The sequence below is a fragment of the Monodon monoceros genome, unplaced genomic scaffold, assembly GCF_005190385.1.
Source record: "Monodon monoceros isolate NGI ecotype Baffin Bay Population unplaced genomic scaffold, NGI_Narwhal_1 Super_Scaffold_19, whole genome shotgun sequence".
Lineage (NCBI taxonomy): Eukaryota > Metazoa > Chordata > Mammalia > Artiodactyla > Monodontidae > Monodon > Monodon monoceros.
In genome coordinates this window covers 52,272,083-52,289,889 of record NW_021703775.1, presented here as the reverse complement: position 1 = coordinate 52,289,889, position 17,807 = coordinate 52,272,083, and the positions used below count along the sequence as shown (strand labels likewise).

General features: G+C 36.3%; 1 protein-coding gene across 2 annotated transcripts in view; it reads left to right on the top strand.

The window, feature by feature from the left end:
- CAMKMT (calmodulin-lysine N-methyltransferase) overlaps positions 1-17,807 on the top strand; it is a 389,523-nt gene that overhangs the window by 170,517 nt on the left and 201,199 nt on the right. The gene's annotated exons all lie outside the window — the stretch shown is intronic.

Sequence of the window (17,807 nt, the reverse complement as noted above, 5' to 3'; positions counted from 1 at the left end):
TATCTCTGGGCTTTCTGTCCTGTTCCATTGATCTATATTTCTGTTTTTGTGCCAGTACCATATTGTCTTGATTACTGTAGCTTTGTAGTATAGTCTGAAGTCAGGGAGTCTGATTCCTCCAGCTCCGTTTTTTTTCCATCAAGACTGCTTTGGCTGTATAAAAAAATAAAATAAATAAAATTTTAAAATTAAAAAAAAAAAAAAAGACTGCTTTGGCCATTCAGGGTCTTTTATGTCTCCATACAAATTTTAAGATTTTTTGTTCTAGTTCCGTAAAAAATGCCAATGGTAATTTGATAGGGATTGCATTGAATCTGTAGATTGCTTTGGGTAGTATAGTCATTTTGACAATATTGATTCTTCCAATCCAAGAACATGGTATATCTCTCCATCTGTTGGTATCATCTTTAATTTCTTTCAACAGTGTCTTATAGTTTTCTTCATACAGGTCTTTTGTCTCCCAGGTAGGTTTATTATTCCTAGGTATTTTATTCTTTTTGTTGCAATGGTAAATGGGAGTGTTTCCTTAATTTCTCTTTCAGATTTTTCATCATTAGTGTATGGGAATGCAAGAGATTTCTGTGCATTAATTTTGTATCCTGCAACTTTACCAAATTCATTGATTAGCCCCAGTAGTTTTCTGGTGGCATCTTTAGGATTCTCTATGTATAGTATCATGTCATCTGCAAGCAGTGACAGTTTTACTTCTTCTTTTCCAATTTGGATTCTTTTTGTTTCTTTTTCTTCTCTGATTGCCGTGGCTAGGACTTCCAAAACTATGTTGAATAATAGTGGTGAGAGTGGACATCCTTGTCTTTTTCCTGATCTTAGAGGAAATGCTTTCAGTTTTTCACCATTGAGAATGATGTTTGCTGTGGGTTTGTCGTATATGGCCTTTATTATGTTGAGGTAGGTTCCCTCTATGCCCACTTTCTGGAGAGTTTTTATCATAAATGGGTGTGGAATTTTGTCAAAAGCTTTTTCTGCATCTATTGAGATGATCATATGGTTTTTCTTCTTCAATTTGTTAATATGGTGTGTCACATTGATTGACTTGCATATATTGAAGAATCCTTGCATCCCTGGGATAAATCCCACTTCATCATGGTGTATGATCCTTTCAATGTGTTGTTGGATTCTGTTTGCTAGTATTTTGTTGAGGATTGTTGCATCTGTATTCATCAGTGTTATTGGTCTGTAATTTTCTTTTTTTGTTACATCTTTGTCTGGTTTTGGTATCAGGGTGATGGCGGCCTCATAGAATGAGTTTGGGAGTGCTTCTTCCTCTGCAATTTTTTGGAAGAGTTAGAGAAGGATGGGTGTTATCTCTTCTCTAAATGTTTCATAGAATTCACCTGTGAAGCCATCTGGTCCTGGACTTCTGTTTGTTGGAAGATTTTAAATCACAGTTTCAGTTTCATTACTTGTGATTGGTCTGTTCATATTTTCTATTTCTTCCTGGTTCAGTCTTGGAAGGTTACACCTTTCTAAGAATTTGTCTATTTCTTCCAGGTTGTCTGTTTTATTGGCATAGAGTTGCTTGTAGTAGTCTCTTAGGATGCTTTGTATTTCTGTGGTGTCTGTTGTAACTTCTCCTTTTTCATTTCTAATTTTATTGATTTGAGTCCTCTCCTTTTCCTTGATGAGTCTGGCTAATTGTTTATCAATTTTGTTTACCTTCTCACCGAACCAGCTTTTAGTTTTATTGATCTTTGCTCTTGTTTTCTTTGTTTCTCTTTCATTTATTTCTGCTCTGATCTTTATGATTTCTTTTCTTCTGCTAACTTTGGGTTTTGTTTGTTCTTCTTTCTCTAGTTCCTTTAGGTGTAAGGTTAGATTATTTGAGATTTTTCTTGTTTCTTGAGGTAAGCTTGTATAGCAATAAACTTCCCTCTTAGAACTGCTTTTGCTGCATCCCATCAGTTTTGGATCATCATGTTTTCATTATCATTGGTCTCTAGGTATTTTGTGATTTCCCCTTTGATTTCTTCAGTGATCTCTTGGTTATTTAGTAACGTATTGTTTAGCCTCCATGTGTTTGTGTTTTTTACGTTTTTTCCCCTTTAATTGATTTCTAATCTCATAGCATTGTGGTCAGAAAAGATGCTTGATATGATTTCAATTTTCTTAAGTTTACTGAGGCTTGATTTGTGACCCAAGATGTGATCTATCCTGGAGCATGTTCCATGTGCACTTGAGAAGAAAGTGTAATCTGCTCTTTTTGGATGGAATGTCCTATAAATATCAATTAAATCTATCTGGTCTATTGTGTCCTTTAAAGCTTCTGTTTCCTTATTTATTTTCATTTTAGATGATCTGTCCATTGGTGTGAGTGAGGTGTTAAAGTCCCCCACTCTTATTGTGTTACTGTCGATTTCCTCTTTTAGAGCTGTTAGCAGTTGCCTTATGTATTGTGGTGCTCCTATGTTAGGTGCATATATATTTATAATTGTTATATCTTCTTCTTGGATTGATACCTTGATCATTATGTAGTGTCCTTCCTTGTCTCTTGTAACATTCTTTATTTTAAAGTCTTTTTATCTGAAATGAGTATTGCTACTCCAGCTTTCTTTTGATTCCCATTTTCATGGAATATCTTTTTCCATCCCCTCACTTTCATTCTGAATGTGTCCCTAGGTCTGAAGTGGGTCTCTTGTAGACAGCATATATATGGGTCTTGTTTTTGTATCCATTCAGCAAGCCTGTGTCTTTTGGTTGGAGCATTTAATCCATTCACGTTTAAGGTAATTATTGATATGTACGTTCCTATGACCATTTTCTTCATTGTTTTGGGTTTGTTTTTGTAGATCCTTTTCTTCTCTTGTGTTTCCCACTTAGAGAAGTTCCTTTAGCATTTGTTGTAGAGCTCGTTTGGTGGTGCTGAATTCTCTTAGCTTTTGCTTCTGATGTGTTTTAAGAAATCATTTAAATTCTTATTTTAAAAATCTTTCTGAAATTTTAACGTGTAGAAAGTATTTGTTAACCTCTGACAATGACACAATATTTCCAGGTCTAAGTTGTTTTTAAAAATTATTGTTAATAGTTTTATAGTGTGATGGCCTTAGAATAAGAGATGACAAAGACATTCCCTATTGTGCATATGAACTTGTTGGGGGCCTGATACATACATACATACATACATATATATATATATACATATGCATATATAATATGTTATAATAAATGTAACTATATATCTTAATATATGATATATATTATATATAATATATGTTCTTTATACTAATATATATTAGTATAAAGAACAGAGACTGATTTTTTTTAATTTATAGCTTATAAAAATCTCATTTTGTAGTCACAAGATAAACTGTAGATCAGTTCTTCTTTCTCTGGATTGTACTGTTAGGTAGTTATTAAACCTATTCTTGTAAAGATTATTCCAAGGAATGTTAATAGTTTTTGTTCCATTTTGTTTTTAAGATTAAGAATTAAACCCAATTCTCAACTAGTCTTCTTTTAAATAGTGGATCCAATACACCAGGGTTACATGGAGTTCAAATACTAAAAATATATGGCTCTACTTACACAATATTTTATATTGTTTTCCGTTTAAAAATTGCCTCATTTAATATACTATGGTATAATTTGAGACTGCACAACCATGTTATAAAGAATTTCTTTGTATAATCCAGCTTTTTTTTTTAATTTTTAAAAATTTGTTTAATTTATTTATTTTTGGCTGCATTGGGTCTTCGTTGCTGTGCGTGGGCTTTCTCTAGTTGCAGCGAGCGAGGGCTACTCCTTGTTGTGGTGTGGTAGCTTCTGTTCCAGAGCATGGGCTTAGGCACATGGGCTTCAGTAGTTGTGGCTTGTGTGGGCTCTAGAGCGCAGGCTCAGTAGTTGTGGCTCATGGGCTTAGTTACTCTGCAGCATGTGGGATCTTCTGGGACCAGGGCTCGAACCCATGTCCCCTGCATTGGCAGGCGGATTCTTAACTACTGCGCCATGGAAGCCCCCAGCTGTTTTAAGGTTCTTTAAATATCCTAGCTTACAGCCCACAACTGCTGTGCAGATGTAGTTGACAAAATTTTATTTGAATGAGAAAGACAACTGACATATTCATCGTTTATCAGAGGCCATAGCATTATTAGTCACAGGAGCCAGCGTTTTGGTTCCAGTCATATATCCCTTTTTCCTTTTTCCTTAAACTAGTTTATGGTTATTGTTTTTTAACATCATATATTGATATATCTATTTAATATAAAATAAATAGTAATATGACAAATCTCCTTGGTATATATAGGTATCTGTTATATTTGAAATTTGTCTATGTCATGGCAGTTTTGATAAACCTTTAATATCATGAGAATATCCTTGTATTTTCTGTTACATACAGGCTCCCTTTAAGAAAAGTAAGCCAAATATTTTTGAGTACACTGTAAAAGACCATAATTTATGCATTTTGGGGGGTGCTATATCATCATTATAAGGCATCTTCTGCAAGAGTTTAAGCATGAGAAAATAAAAGGCAGGAAAGGATATTTTTAGAGACTATTCAACTAATTTAAAACAAATGTTATGTCATAGTAATTCAGAATTAAAACTCTTGATTCTATTCTTTGTAGTGCTTTCCTGCACTTCTATGTGTAGTATGTATGTATGTGCATGCATTTTCTAAATATGGCTTCTTGCCGACCAGTTCATTTTTTCTCAATATCTTAATCAATTAGTCGCTAAAAAATAGTACTTACAGCATAGAGAGAGGCTAGCTATTTGCTTTTGAAGTGTCAGTATGTTGGAACAATAAGATGTTTTATTGATCAAAGTTGCAATGTAAAAGTGTCTAAAAAATCACGATTATTAATATTACCACATATAGATTATGTTGACAGATGCACAGGCATATGAATTCAAAAGCAAAGTAAACCTGATATGCAGAAAAAGAAAATAGTTAATACAATAGGAACCATGGGTTGGAAGGAATCCAGAAATCTAAAAATTCGAATATCTGCTTGCGTGCTATAGCACCTGGAATACACTTAGACTTGTGCCACAAACATTATTGAGTTCCTACTACATATCAGGTTCTGTATTTGGTATATGAGATGAATATGACAATTTGCCTGCCCTCATGGAGCTTAAAGTATATTGGAGAAACCTGGCATGCAAATAAATAGTGACAAAGCATAATAGGTATAATAGGATGCATACTTTCCAGTGGGAGCACAAAAGGGGGCAAATTTATTTTCCTGTGGGAGCCAGGGAAGGCATCTATTAAGGCACATCAACTGGGGAGACAGAAAAGAGAAGTGTAGAAGATGAAAAAAATTATGAGGACTTTGTAAGGTCATGTTTAAGTATCTGACTTTTATCCTGAAAGTAATTGTGTGCCATTGAAGATTTTTTTAGCAGGTTGGCAGATCACATTTGTGTGTTAGAAATGCAGTTTTTAAATGGCAGAGTAAAGATGGCGGTATCTACCATCTTTACATTAAAGATAGTAGTTACCCCCACCTTTACTCTGAGGGACAAATCCACTAATCTCATTTTTAAAATAAGGGAATGGATGCATAGGCTGATATTAGGGCTTTCCTGAGAGTTTTTGGCATGAAGTCTTGAGAAGCAGGATGGGGTGAAGCATGTTGTAGGAAGCAGATTTGTGGGAAGGTGGGATTGAGGAAAGAGATACTATATCATGAACAGCCCTGGAGTGCTAACTTCATTTGGCTCAGGGGAAGGAAGGACTGAGAGAATTTATTCCATCTTATGTCCTATTAGAGATCGTAATAGCCTAATAGCCTGCACTGTGGCGCTGACTCTCCCCACTTGAACCTCCCGCAAATAGCTGGCCTTGGGGAAATTCACTTTGCTCAACAATGAGTAATAATTAAAAAAAAAAAAAAAGAGTAAGCAGGATCAACACAGAAAACAAGGAAAATGAAGGAAAGAAACAGAAAAAAACAAGTAGCAAATAAACACCAGAGAAGTGTTGAAGTAGAGTAGAGGCAAGAACAATAATTAGTCATGAATCTAAGATATAAATAAATAAAAATAAGCAAAAAAGAAAGATGGAAGAAGGAAAGAAGGAAGGGAGGGAGAGAGGGAGGAAGGAAGGATGGAAGGAAGGAAGGACAGAAGGGAGGGAACAAAACCAAAAAAACTTAATGAAGTATTTGCTTCTATAAGATAAGACCAGGATTAGAGAAATAAGAAATCAGAGCAGATATAATGATTCAACTGAAGAAAATGAAATATGAGTTGCAAAAAGCTCAGGAAAGAGGAAGAAGAAATAAAATAAAAACTATTACAAAAATGAAAGATATATAGTTCATTGTCTGTGGAATGATCATATACTTTATCATCCAAACTTGAACACCTACCAGGGAGGAAAGGTTGGGGGGAGGGATAGATTGGGAGTTTGGGATTGACATGTACACACTGCTATATTTAAAATAGATAACCAACAAGGACCTACTGTAAAAAAATAAATAAATTGAAAAAAAAAGAACACTTTGGGGCCCCATTAATAACATGCCAGGACCACAGGCATAAATCGGGATGTCCTGGGAAAATCAGGACTTATGATTACTCTTTATTCTGCCATCTTAGAGTTTCTACGAATATTTTCTTCTCTTACTGATAATTGGTTTTCAGAGAGACTTCACATGGATGATTGATTCTGTCTGTGGTACATCTATTCTCTTGTGTTCTCATTTGCATCCTTTGCTTTCCTTTTATTTTTTTTTCTTTTATTTTTTATTTTACACTAAGGAGACCAGTGTATTCATTGTATTCTGATGGCTTTCCTTTTCGAAGGGATAGATTGGTTTCTCCTTCAAAGTTATCTTCTAACTGACCCTGAGTCTCTCACTGGGAAATGATCATTGTCTGTGATACCCTCCTCAGGGAAGAGCTATGTTGGCCATGTTTTTACACACACACGTCCCCCACACGTACACATACTCAAATTCTATATTTATACAACACACACTTTAACAAGTTTTTAGCTTCAAACTTACAGAAAAATCTCATACCCTTTACTTGAACTCCTGTATCCTTTACTTGGAAATAACAATTGTTTATATTTTGCCCTGTTCACTTTAACATTCTCTCTTTCTTTGTATATTTACATATAATCTTTATATAAATAAATATATATGTAATACCTCTATATATAGCTTATCTTTTAATATCTATATCTAATATCTACCTATCTATTTATCTTTATATATCATCTGTCTATCTAACTTGTGAGCAAATTGCAGACTTGGTATCCCTTTACCCTTAAGTACTTCACTGTGAATTTTCTAAGGAGAAGAATATTCTCCTACATAACCATAGTACAGTTACCAAGATCAGGAAATTTAACATTGATACAAAACTATTACCTAGCTCATAATCCATGCTTGATTTCATCAATTATCTCAATGATTTTCTTTTAGCTATTTTTCCTACACAGTATCCAATTCATGATCATGCATTTACTTGTCATGTCTATTTAGTCTCCTTTAATCCAGAACAGTTCCTCAGCCTCTCCTTATCTCATTTGACCTTGACATTTTTGAACAGTAATAAAAGGCCAGTTATTTTGTTTAATGTCCTTTAATCTGGGTTTGTCTTCTGTTTCCTTAGGATCAAATTCAGGTTATGACTTTTGGCAGGCATATCACAGAAGTGATGATGTCTATCAGGGCATCATATTGGTTTGTTCCATTACCGGTGATGTTGACTCTGATCATTGTATAAGGTGATATCGTCCATGTTTTCTACTGTGCAGTTGCTATTTTTCTTTCATAATTAATGGGTAATTTTGGAGAGATACTTTGAGACTATTTGAAAATACTGTTCCCCATCAAACCTGCACCCATTAATTTTAGCATACATTGATGAATCATGTCTGAATAAATTACTATCCAAAACATTCCTTCTACATTTATTGGTTGACATTCTGTTGTTAGGAAGAGTTTCCCATTTCCCCTCTCCCATGTATGTATGTATGTATGCATGCACTTTAGTATGGACTCATGGATTCTTATCTTATTCAATGGATTAAAATCTTTTGCTTTCATTATTTATTCTGATACTCAAATTGTCCCAATCAGATTTGGTCAGTGGGAGCCCCTTCAAGCTGGGACTTAAGCCCCTTTGTCGTTTTGGCATGGCCCTATCACTTTTAGTACACTTTTTAACTTTCTGGTACAACAGGGTATTTTAGGCTCATTTTATGCTTTCCCTGCCCCAGTCATGGGATCAACCAGTCCTCTAAAGAACACTGGGTTTTTTTAGTGGAAAATGTTATTTAGAAACCCAGATATGGGTTCTAGGTGTGTTTATTGTTCCTGGGATGTTAATGCTTTTAGGCCCTCGTGGGGACAAAGCTAAAAAAAAAAATCATATTTATATATATCAACTCATACTGATGTCTGCATCCCATTGCAACACCGCCGTGCTCATTACTGCTTTTTTCCTTTCCATATTTGTAACTTTCTCCTTTATCATTGAAAAACTCGGCTCTCATTATCCTCGATATATTTATTAATTTGCTGAATCCTAGAGTATATAGAAAATAGTTTGAGCATTGCTCACCCATAAACACTGCAAAAACCAAACCTATTTACTAGAGTTCAATATTTGTTTATAGTTCTTTTTGTCTTTAGACTGAGGTATGAAGTCAAAATAATTGTGTTCAAAAATTAGTCCATCCATTACCACCCCCGCAACTGCCGCCACCTTCAGTGTAGTTATTTAGTTGAAATACAGTTAATGTTCACTTTTTTTATTTGTGTTGCATTTTAAGGTTTTCCCCTCATCCTTGTTGGTTTGGTGGTATTTTATTTTTTTAATGCATAAAGTATTACCACGGATACAGAAGTTGAAAGTTTACAAAAAGAAATACTCAGAAGTATCATTCTGCTCCCTGCCCTCCACCACTCTTCCACTCCATCCCCACACACCTTCTCTAGGTGATTTATCTACTTAGTCTCTGATTTATCCTTTCTATATTTCTTTTACCAAAAAAAAAAAGGATATTTATTTTCTTATTTTATCTTCTTTCTTACATAAGAGATACCTTTCTATATATACTCCTGAACTTTGCTTTTTTCACTCAACAGTATATCCTAGAAATCACTGTATCCGTTCATACAGATCATCCTCATTCTTTTTTTTATAGCTACGTATTACTCCATTGCGTTGATATATCATGGTTTATTTAACCACTCTATTGTGTGTAGACATTTAGATTGTTTCAAATATTTTGAACTTAACAAAAAACGCTGCAGTAAATAACCTTGGGCATATGTATTTTTGCATCATTCAGATATTTCTTTAGGGTGAATTCTGAGAAGTAGGACAGCTGGGTGAAAAACTAAATGCAAATGTAGTTTTATTATGTTTTGCCAAATTCCCTTCTATAAGGGTTGGTCCAGCCTCCATTCCCACCAGCCGTATGTGAGTGCCTGCTTCCCCTCAGCCTTGCCACCAGATGTTTGGTCAAGCCTTTTAATTGTTGCCAATCTGATGGGTGAGAAATGCTATCTCAGTGTAGTTTTAATTTGTATTTATTTTATTATGAGTTAAGTTGAACATATTTTCATATGTTTAAGAGATATCTATCTATCGAATGTAAATGTGATTTTAGATCTTTCCTCCCCTCAATTTTTAAGAATCTTTTATCTTTGATATATGTTTCTACCAATTGATTTTGCTGATAATGTTTGTGAGTTTTTTGGGGGTTTTTTGCCATGCAAAAGTTTAATTTTCGTTAACTTTTATGCAGTCAGATTTACAAATGTTTTCTTGTATTACATCTGGATTTTGAGTCATAGTTAGTCTTTCCCTACTATCGGATTATAGAGGAATTTACCCATGTTTTCTTATACTACTTACATGGTATAATTTTTTACATTTAAATCTCTGATCCATTTGAAGTTTATTCTTATGTATGATGTACAATATGTTTCTAATTTTATTTTTTTTCCAAATGGCTCTCCAGTTACCCCAGCACTATTTACTAAAAAGTCCACCTTTATCTCGGTGATTTGATGTGTCACCTTTTTTTATATACTAATTTTTATATATACTTGGTCTATTTCTGAACATTTTATTCTATTCCACTGGTTTGTCTATTCATGTGTCATTATCACAATATTTTAGTTATAGAGGCTTTATCTTATGTTTTAATATCTGGTATTAATTACCAGATCATAGTCCCATCTAGTCCCATCTCATAGCTTTTTTTTCCCCAATGTTTTTCTCACTAATCTTGCATGTTATTTTTCTATACAGACTTTAGTAACAACTTATCTAGTTTCATAAAAAATTGTTAGCATTTTACTGAGATTGCATTGAATTTATAGATTAACTAGGGAAAACAGACATCTTTATGATGTTGAATCTCTCTGTCCAAGTATAGGGGATGGCTTTCCATTTGTTCAAGTTTACTCTTCGTTTCTTTCAGGAGTATTTTAAAGTTTTCCTCATATAAATTTTGCACATTTCTTGTAAAGTTTATTCATATTTTATCTTTTTTGTTGCTACTAAGAGGGAGTTTTCTCTACCATTATATCCTTGAATTGGTTATTTTATGTGTATTTAAAGGCTATTAATTTCTGTATATAATTTTATATCCTATGTTACTGAATTTTTACGATTTAAACACACATATATATTCATACTAAGACTGTTGGTTCAGAACAGCCTCAGAAAGTAGCCATGTCCTCATCTCTGTGAATATAATCAGCTCAAACCTAAGTTTGTGCATAAATTATTTTTAGATACTGTTCCATAACTTCTTTCAGGTCTTTTGGAGTATACTTATCAAATGTAAAGTGGTCATTATACAATTCTATATAAGGCCCTCAAAAATCAGCTAAAAAATCTGGAACAAATACTTATTGAACTGTTGCCGTACATTAACACTGTGAGGCACTTGTTTACAGAAAAATAGAAGGAGGAAGATGACAATGAAGACCTCCACTCAACTTGAGAGCCTAACTAAGGAGATAAGATTTTCTGTCTCTCTTTATCTCTCTCTCTCTCTCTCTCTCTCTCTGTCTCTCTCTCACCACATATATATATAAACTTGGCTGGTAGGTCAAGGCATTACATAGAAGGAACTAAATGAATTAGTTGTAAGACAGAAGGTCAGAGGAGAAAGTAGGAAGGAGGGGGACTCGTGGAAGAAGTAGAACCACTGCCTGGCCTAGAGGTAGGCACGGTATTCAGAGAGGCTATAGTCTCAGGGTAGCAGTTATGGAATGGGTCGGGGTGGGGAAATTTCCCCCTCTATCCCTCTTAAGTTCTTGTGGCTAGACTAATAATGAAATTGACATAAGACAGATTAATAGATGCAGGGAGCACACCTTTCACATGAGAGACTTATTTCCTACTTTCAGGGCGACAGAGAGGAGGGTCAAGGTGTCCCTCTTGCAGTGGCCATTTCTTAAGTAACTTTGATTCAAAATAATCAATATTTTGGGGTGGCCTGCCCTGAGCCCCAACAAATGCATAAGGCAAGGACCAAATAAAAGGTCAATCCATCATGGCTTCATCTGGAGAGCTGTGTGTGAGAGTTAAAACTGGAAACCCAGACTAATGGTCAGATGATGGAGACCCTGGTACCAGGTTAGAGGGCTTGGATTCCATTACCCTTCTTCCTTCATTCCCCACCCTCCTCATTAGCTTTTAAAAGCCATATTTCCTTTATTATTATCATAGAGAATGTGGTTTTCAAACCACATAGTTTCTTTGATGCAAATTATCTCTTACTAGCTGGTCAATAGGGGAATGAAGTAAGAATAGCGCGTGGAAATTGTGTTGGTTTATGGACGATTTCCCCGTTTTTTGATTAGTTTTGAAGCCATTAGGAGCAAGTTTTCTCTAAGTTAAAGAGAAAACCTGAGCACTTTATGAAGACCTCATGAGAAAATGTGAAAATCTACGGAGTGCCTTTCTTTAGCGCAAATAGTGGCTCATTTAGTGGCTTTATGAACCTCTATCCCTTATGGCTGTGATAAGCCCTCTGTGTAGCTGTGAACACAGAAGAGGCAGCAAAGACATTTCCTCTGTATTAAAACAATGAGTTAATGAAGAACGCTATGCTCTGGATTTTCATACTTCTAATTTTTATAAATTTATTTATGTATTTATTTATATTTGGCTGTGTTGGGTCTTCGCTGCTGCGCACAGGCTTTCTCTAGTTGCTTTGAGCGGGGCTACTCTTCATTGCGGTGCGTGGGCTTCTCATTGCGGTGGCTTACTCTTATTGTGGAGCATGGGTTCTAGGTGCGTGGGCTTCAGTAGATGCAGCACGTGAGCTCAGTTGTTGTTGCTCGCGGGCTCTAGGGTGCAGGCTCAGTAGTTGTGGAGCATGGGCTTAGTTGCTCCGTGGCATGTGGGATCTTCCTGGACCAGGGCTTGAACCCATGTCCCCTGCATTGGCAGGCGGATTGTTAACCACTGCGCCACCAGGGAAGTCCCCATACTTCTAATTTTTAATGCAAATGATCTCTTTAGAATCAAATGCCCTCTAGGACCTATATTTAGGTTTAAAGCTGTAAAGAATTGACTATATGCTAAGTGTAAATATTCTCAGAGGTAAACTGTGCTAGTGCTTTTATTAGGATTGTTATTATTTTCATTTTATTCTCTGGTTAAAAGTTTTAAGTGGTCTGAACCACGTTTCTCACAAGCTGTATTATTATTATTGTTTTAAATATTTATTTATGTATTTAGCTGTGCTGGGTCTTAGTTGCGGCACGTGGGATCTTTAGTTGCAGCATGCGGGATCTAGTTCCCCGACCAGGGATTGAACCCGGGCCCCCTGATTGGACCACTGAACCACCAGGGAAGTCCCTGTATTATTTTTTTAGTGCATAATTTTGTAGAATGAAAAGATTTTTCAGGAAAAAGTTTTTACAAGACAGCAAATTCTAATCTTTATCAGATATTTACACAACATAGTTGACCTAATGCGATAATTATGTATTTTATTTCTCTTAAAATAAGACAACTATGAGTACACTTATGAGTATTCATAATACTATTTTAGTCTAGAGTCTTATCTAATTAACTTTATTTGTTGACTTGTTTTAAAATGAAAATCAGGGCTTCCCTGGTGGCATGGTGGTTGAGAGTCCGCCTGCCGATGCAGGGGACACGGGTTCGTGCCCCACTCCGGGAGGATCCCACATGCCGCAGAGCGGCTGGGCCCGTGAGCCATGGCCGCTGAGCCTGCGCGTCTGGAGCCTGTGCTCTGCAACAGGAGAGGCCGCGACAGTGAGAGGCCCGCGTACAGCAAAAAAAAAAAAAAAAAATGAAAATCAATGTAGATGAATAATATGAGTTAGCATTTATTTTAATTTCTGTTCAGAGGGTGGTGTATATTGGTCACACCAAATCCAAGGGCCAAGATAGGCCAAATGAAGTTGATGAAATCCCATAAGTACACCAGACAAAATCTATTAGGCCACTGTTGGAAATAATTTGAAATAGATATGTTTGGGGTAAGGCTTAGTAGTTTTAACTTAGTGCCCCTGAAAAGAAGGGTATGAGAAAATAATTTCAATTTTGGTATTACATTAAATATATCCTGTGTTTATTCCTAAACTAGTCAATGAAATTCTCTTCTTATTTAAAATACGGTTTTATGATTACCTGGCCATTGGGAAATTTAGCAATTAACGTCAAGGGTTATTTACTCTATTACTGGTTCAGAAATGCCTATTTATACAAATCAACTGGGATTTTCAGCAGCTTGAGCCTTCTTTTTCTTTTTCTTTTTAAGCTGGCAGAGTCAATGGTTAAAGGAGGAAAATTCTAAATTGATTGAGTTACAAATGAATACAGTGTTAATTAAGCCAGGCCATTGTCTTTAAAGTGGAGTCAGTACATTGGAAGTCGGATTTCTCTTGCTGTTTAGTCAAACTGCCTAAGGCTGCAATTGCTTCTTTATTAGGTTACTGGCTATGGGGAAATGTCATTGTTTGCTGCTGTAGCTAGGCTTTCTGTTAAAAATCACAGCATGAGGCTTAAACTGCTGCAACCATTATCCAGTGCTAACATGTCACTAAAGGTCTGCTAATAGAACAAGGGGAAAAATATCAATCTTTAATTTTAGAACAGCTGAGTAACCTGTAGCACCTGTTCATTTTCTCTCATCAACCCATTTAAAACAAGACTAAAGTGATCCTTTGATGGGCAGGTGATGAGATGCTGATACCATTTTTTTCTCTTTCTTTTCTTGTCAGAGGAAAATGTAGAATTAAGACTGAAGAAAAGAGAAAGTAAACTATAAGTAAATTTCTCTTAAAAATCAGTTAAAAGGTAGGATGAGCTGATGTAATCCAAGGATGACTAGGTTTTTGTTTTTGTTTTTGTTTTGTTTTGTTTTGTTTTTTGCGGTACGCAGGTCTCTCACTGTTGTGGCCTCTCCTGTTGCGGAGCACAGGCTCCGGACGCGCAGGCTCAGCGGCCATGGCTCATGGGCCCAGCCGCTCCGCGGCATGTGGGATCTTCCCGGACCGGGGCACAAACCCGTGTCCCCTGCATCTGCAGGCGGACTCTCAACCACTGCGCCACCAGGGAAGCCCAGTGACTAGGTTTTTATAAAATTTTTTTAAAAGGATAGCTTCCTTTTCTGAAATGCATTTTGTAGATAAAAGCTAATCGATGAGGACATACTACAGTGGTCCAAAGAGCGCATTTTCTGTAGAGAGCAGAAACTCTTTCAAGCTGTAGATAACAACCAACTTATATTTACCTATTCAGATATAATAAACAGAATTAGAGCTTGGCAGCTGCTAGCTTTCCCGGGTGGAGCTCAAGGCTCCATCACAATATGGGGCAAAATTCAAGAAGGCTTTGTGGCTTGCGCTTTTGAAGAGGTGAAAGCAAAGTATGGCTTCTGCAAACCTCTAGTATTAGCAATACGAGTTCCAAAACATTTCCAGTGCACAAACTTATGGTTACCAAAGGGGAAAGCTGGGGAGGGATAAATTAGGAGTTTGGGGTGAACAGATACACACTACTATATATAAAATAGATAACCAACAAGGACCTACTGTATAGCACAGGGAACTATACTCAATATTTTGTAATAACCTATAATGGAAAAGAATCTATAAAAAAATATATATATATATATATATATATATATATATATATATATATATAACTGAATCACTTTGCTGTAGACCTGAAACTGGCACAACATTGTAAATCAACTATATTTCAATAAAAATTAAAATAAATTTTTCAGTGACGCTAGAACAAGTACTACATACTTAGAAAATAAACACAAAATAATAAAGCAACATACACTTTAGTAAACCTTTACAGTTTCAGAGTATATCCATCTTTTATTTAGCTAAATTGAAAAGTAAATAACTATTAAGAGCTGGTCACTTTACTAGGTATTCGGAACACTAAGATGAGTGATAGTACATGTACCCTGCTCTCTGTAATGAAACTTGCGATCTGTTGTTGATCCTCTCTACAAAACCTTTCTGTAGCACTAGTACACATATAGTTCTTGTTTGGCTTTTTGGGGGGGATTTTTTTTTGTTTTTTTTTTACAGGTGAAGAAATTGAGATACAGGGAGGTTGTAACTGCCTAAGGTCACAAGATAAATGGCAGAAGGATTAAAAGAATCCAGTATTCTGACTTCTAGTCTAGGGCATTTTAAAAAAACTATATCAAGATAAAGGGACCAGAAGGGAGAAGGGAATTATAGAGGCGCAGTTTTAATTGACACCTTGTGGAATAATGCAAGAATGGAGTAACAATATGAGAGCATTAGATTCAAAAATTAATTATAATGATGGAAATCCAGAAGCTAGATATATTTTAAATATCTTCAAAAGGAGATGTCAGTAAAATAACAAATTGCACCTTTTATATAGAGAATTATGTTTGTAACGTTTATTGGCATCTAATCACATTCTTATAGATTTGCCTGTTGAAAACACCTTAGACTGCTAGGACATACACACACACATACACACACACACACACACACACACACACACCCCTACACACACAGCCCACATACACCTTTGACCAATTTCACATCTGAGATCTGACATTTAGCCCTAAAATCTCCTTAGCCCAAAGCTGCTGTTGTCCTTGTCCCAGCATTCCAACTTTTAGCATTTTCTTCCGTAGTCACTTGTGTGCTGCATCTGTCCTGAGGTCTACATCAGAGCAGGCTCAGCCTCATTCTGCCACGACCATTTCCATCATCACAAGTACTTGATCTGTTTCACATTTTATGGAATCGATAAATCTCATCCCTAAAGAGTCCAGCAGGCCTTTGATTCCTGACCTGACATTTGCTAATGCTATTCCTGATGACCTGCCACTACGGATCTGCAGCACTGCACTCTGTGTTTGACAACACTCATAATATGAATCAATATTCAGCATTCAGTAAGTGAGCTGGGGAGTCATTTCACTGCTGCAAAAGGCAGCTTTGCCCCTGGGCAGCTGTCAGAAATGGGTAGTTATTAATAGCCCTCTCTTTTCACTTAGCATAGTCAGTAGGGGTCAGGCATGAAATGATTTAATCAGTTTATGATATCTGTGACAGAGAGCACTTAAAATGTAATCACAAAATTTAGGTAGAAGTGTCCCTGGGCTGTTGTAATGTTTTTCTCACTTAATTTTCCCTAATGCTGTTACAGTGCAGTGCACACAGAGAGACTGACCGGACCACGAAATGACACATCACTTGGTGTTAGTTTCATTTCTCCCTCTTCAAACTTGTCTTTTTCATGGGATTTTTCACTTTAAAATATAGACTGTAAATCCCTAAGGGTAAATGAGGATAAGTCTCTTGGGTTAGTGTGCCTGGCTCTGCAAAATGTCTGGTGTTGAGGGGGCTTGTGGGTGGAGAAAAGAGAACCTGATTGGGCAGAAGAGACTCAAGCTCTGGTCCCCAAAGAAAAGGTGAATCACTAGAAATAAGAGAACATTATCCAGGTACAGAAACTTCCACTCCAGTATCAGTAATCTTATTGGGCCTTTAGGCAGCCACTTGGAAATTAGCTTAACAGAAGGAAGAATAAAAGGCGTCTAGACTGGTTTGGGAGGATAGCACCTCAGTGGGGATTGATCAGGTTGGGAATTCAAGGTTCATGTAAGAAAAGTAGGAGAGGTGAAACCTAGAGTAGGTGAAAGAAGAACCTAAAACTTAAGACCGTGAATGAAATCATTACAAGTTAACAGTACGTGGAACAAGATTGGTACAGTGGTTGGGGTTCAGAAAGAAAGACCCGGGTTTCAGATCCCATCTTTGTAGCTTAGTTTCCTCATTTCATAAGGTTAGTATGAGAATTAAGAACTTACGTAAAGTATCTGGAACACAGGAGTTGCTCAAATGATATTACTTCTCCTTCTCTTTTTACTTATCCATCAAGGCCTAATTTGGTTAACCATAGTGCAGTCAGGGGTATGGTATGGAACTGAAGCTCAGGTGGAAAGGGATCATCACCATAGCCATCCCTGACTCTCCCTCCTACAGCACTGTCCCCACCACTGGCATGCTTGACCATCAGAGGCACATTTGTCACTCTGATTCTGACGGAGAAGTGGGGAAAAGCCTTAGCTCAGGACATTTTCCTACAAATTTAGGGAAACGGAAGAAAGACAAAAGAATAGAAATATGCTGGGCTTAGATTTGTGATTCTAACATTAATTAACGTTTGCCCCCAACTGGGCTTAGTTCTTTCATTCAGCAGATATTTACTTAACACCCTACTATGCTGGCATAGTTTTATGGAGACAGCCAGCTCCAGGTCCCCTCCTGCCTCATTCCTGACTCTCTTGGATGTCATAGAATGAATGTTTG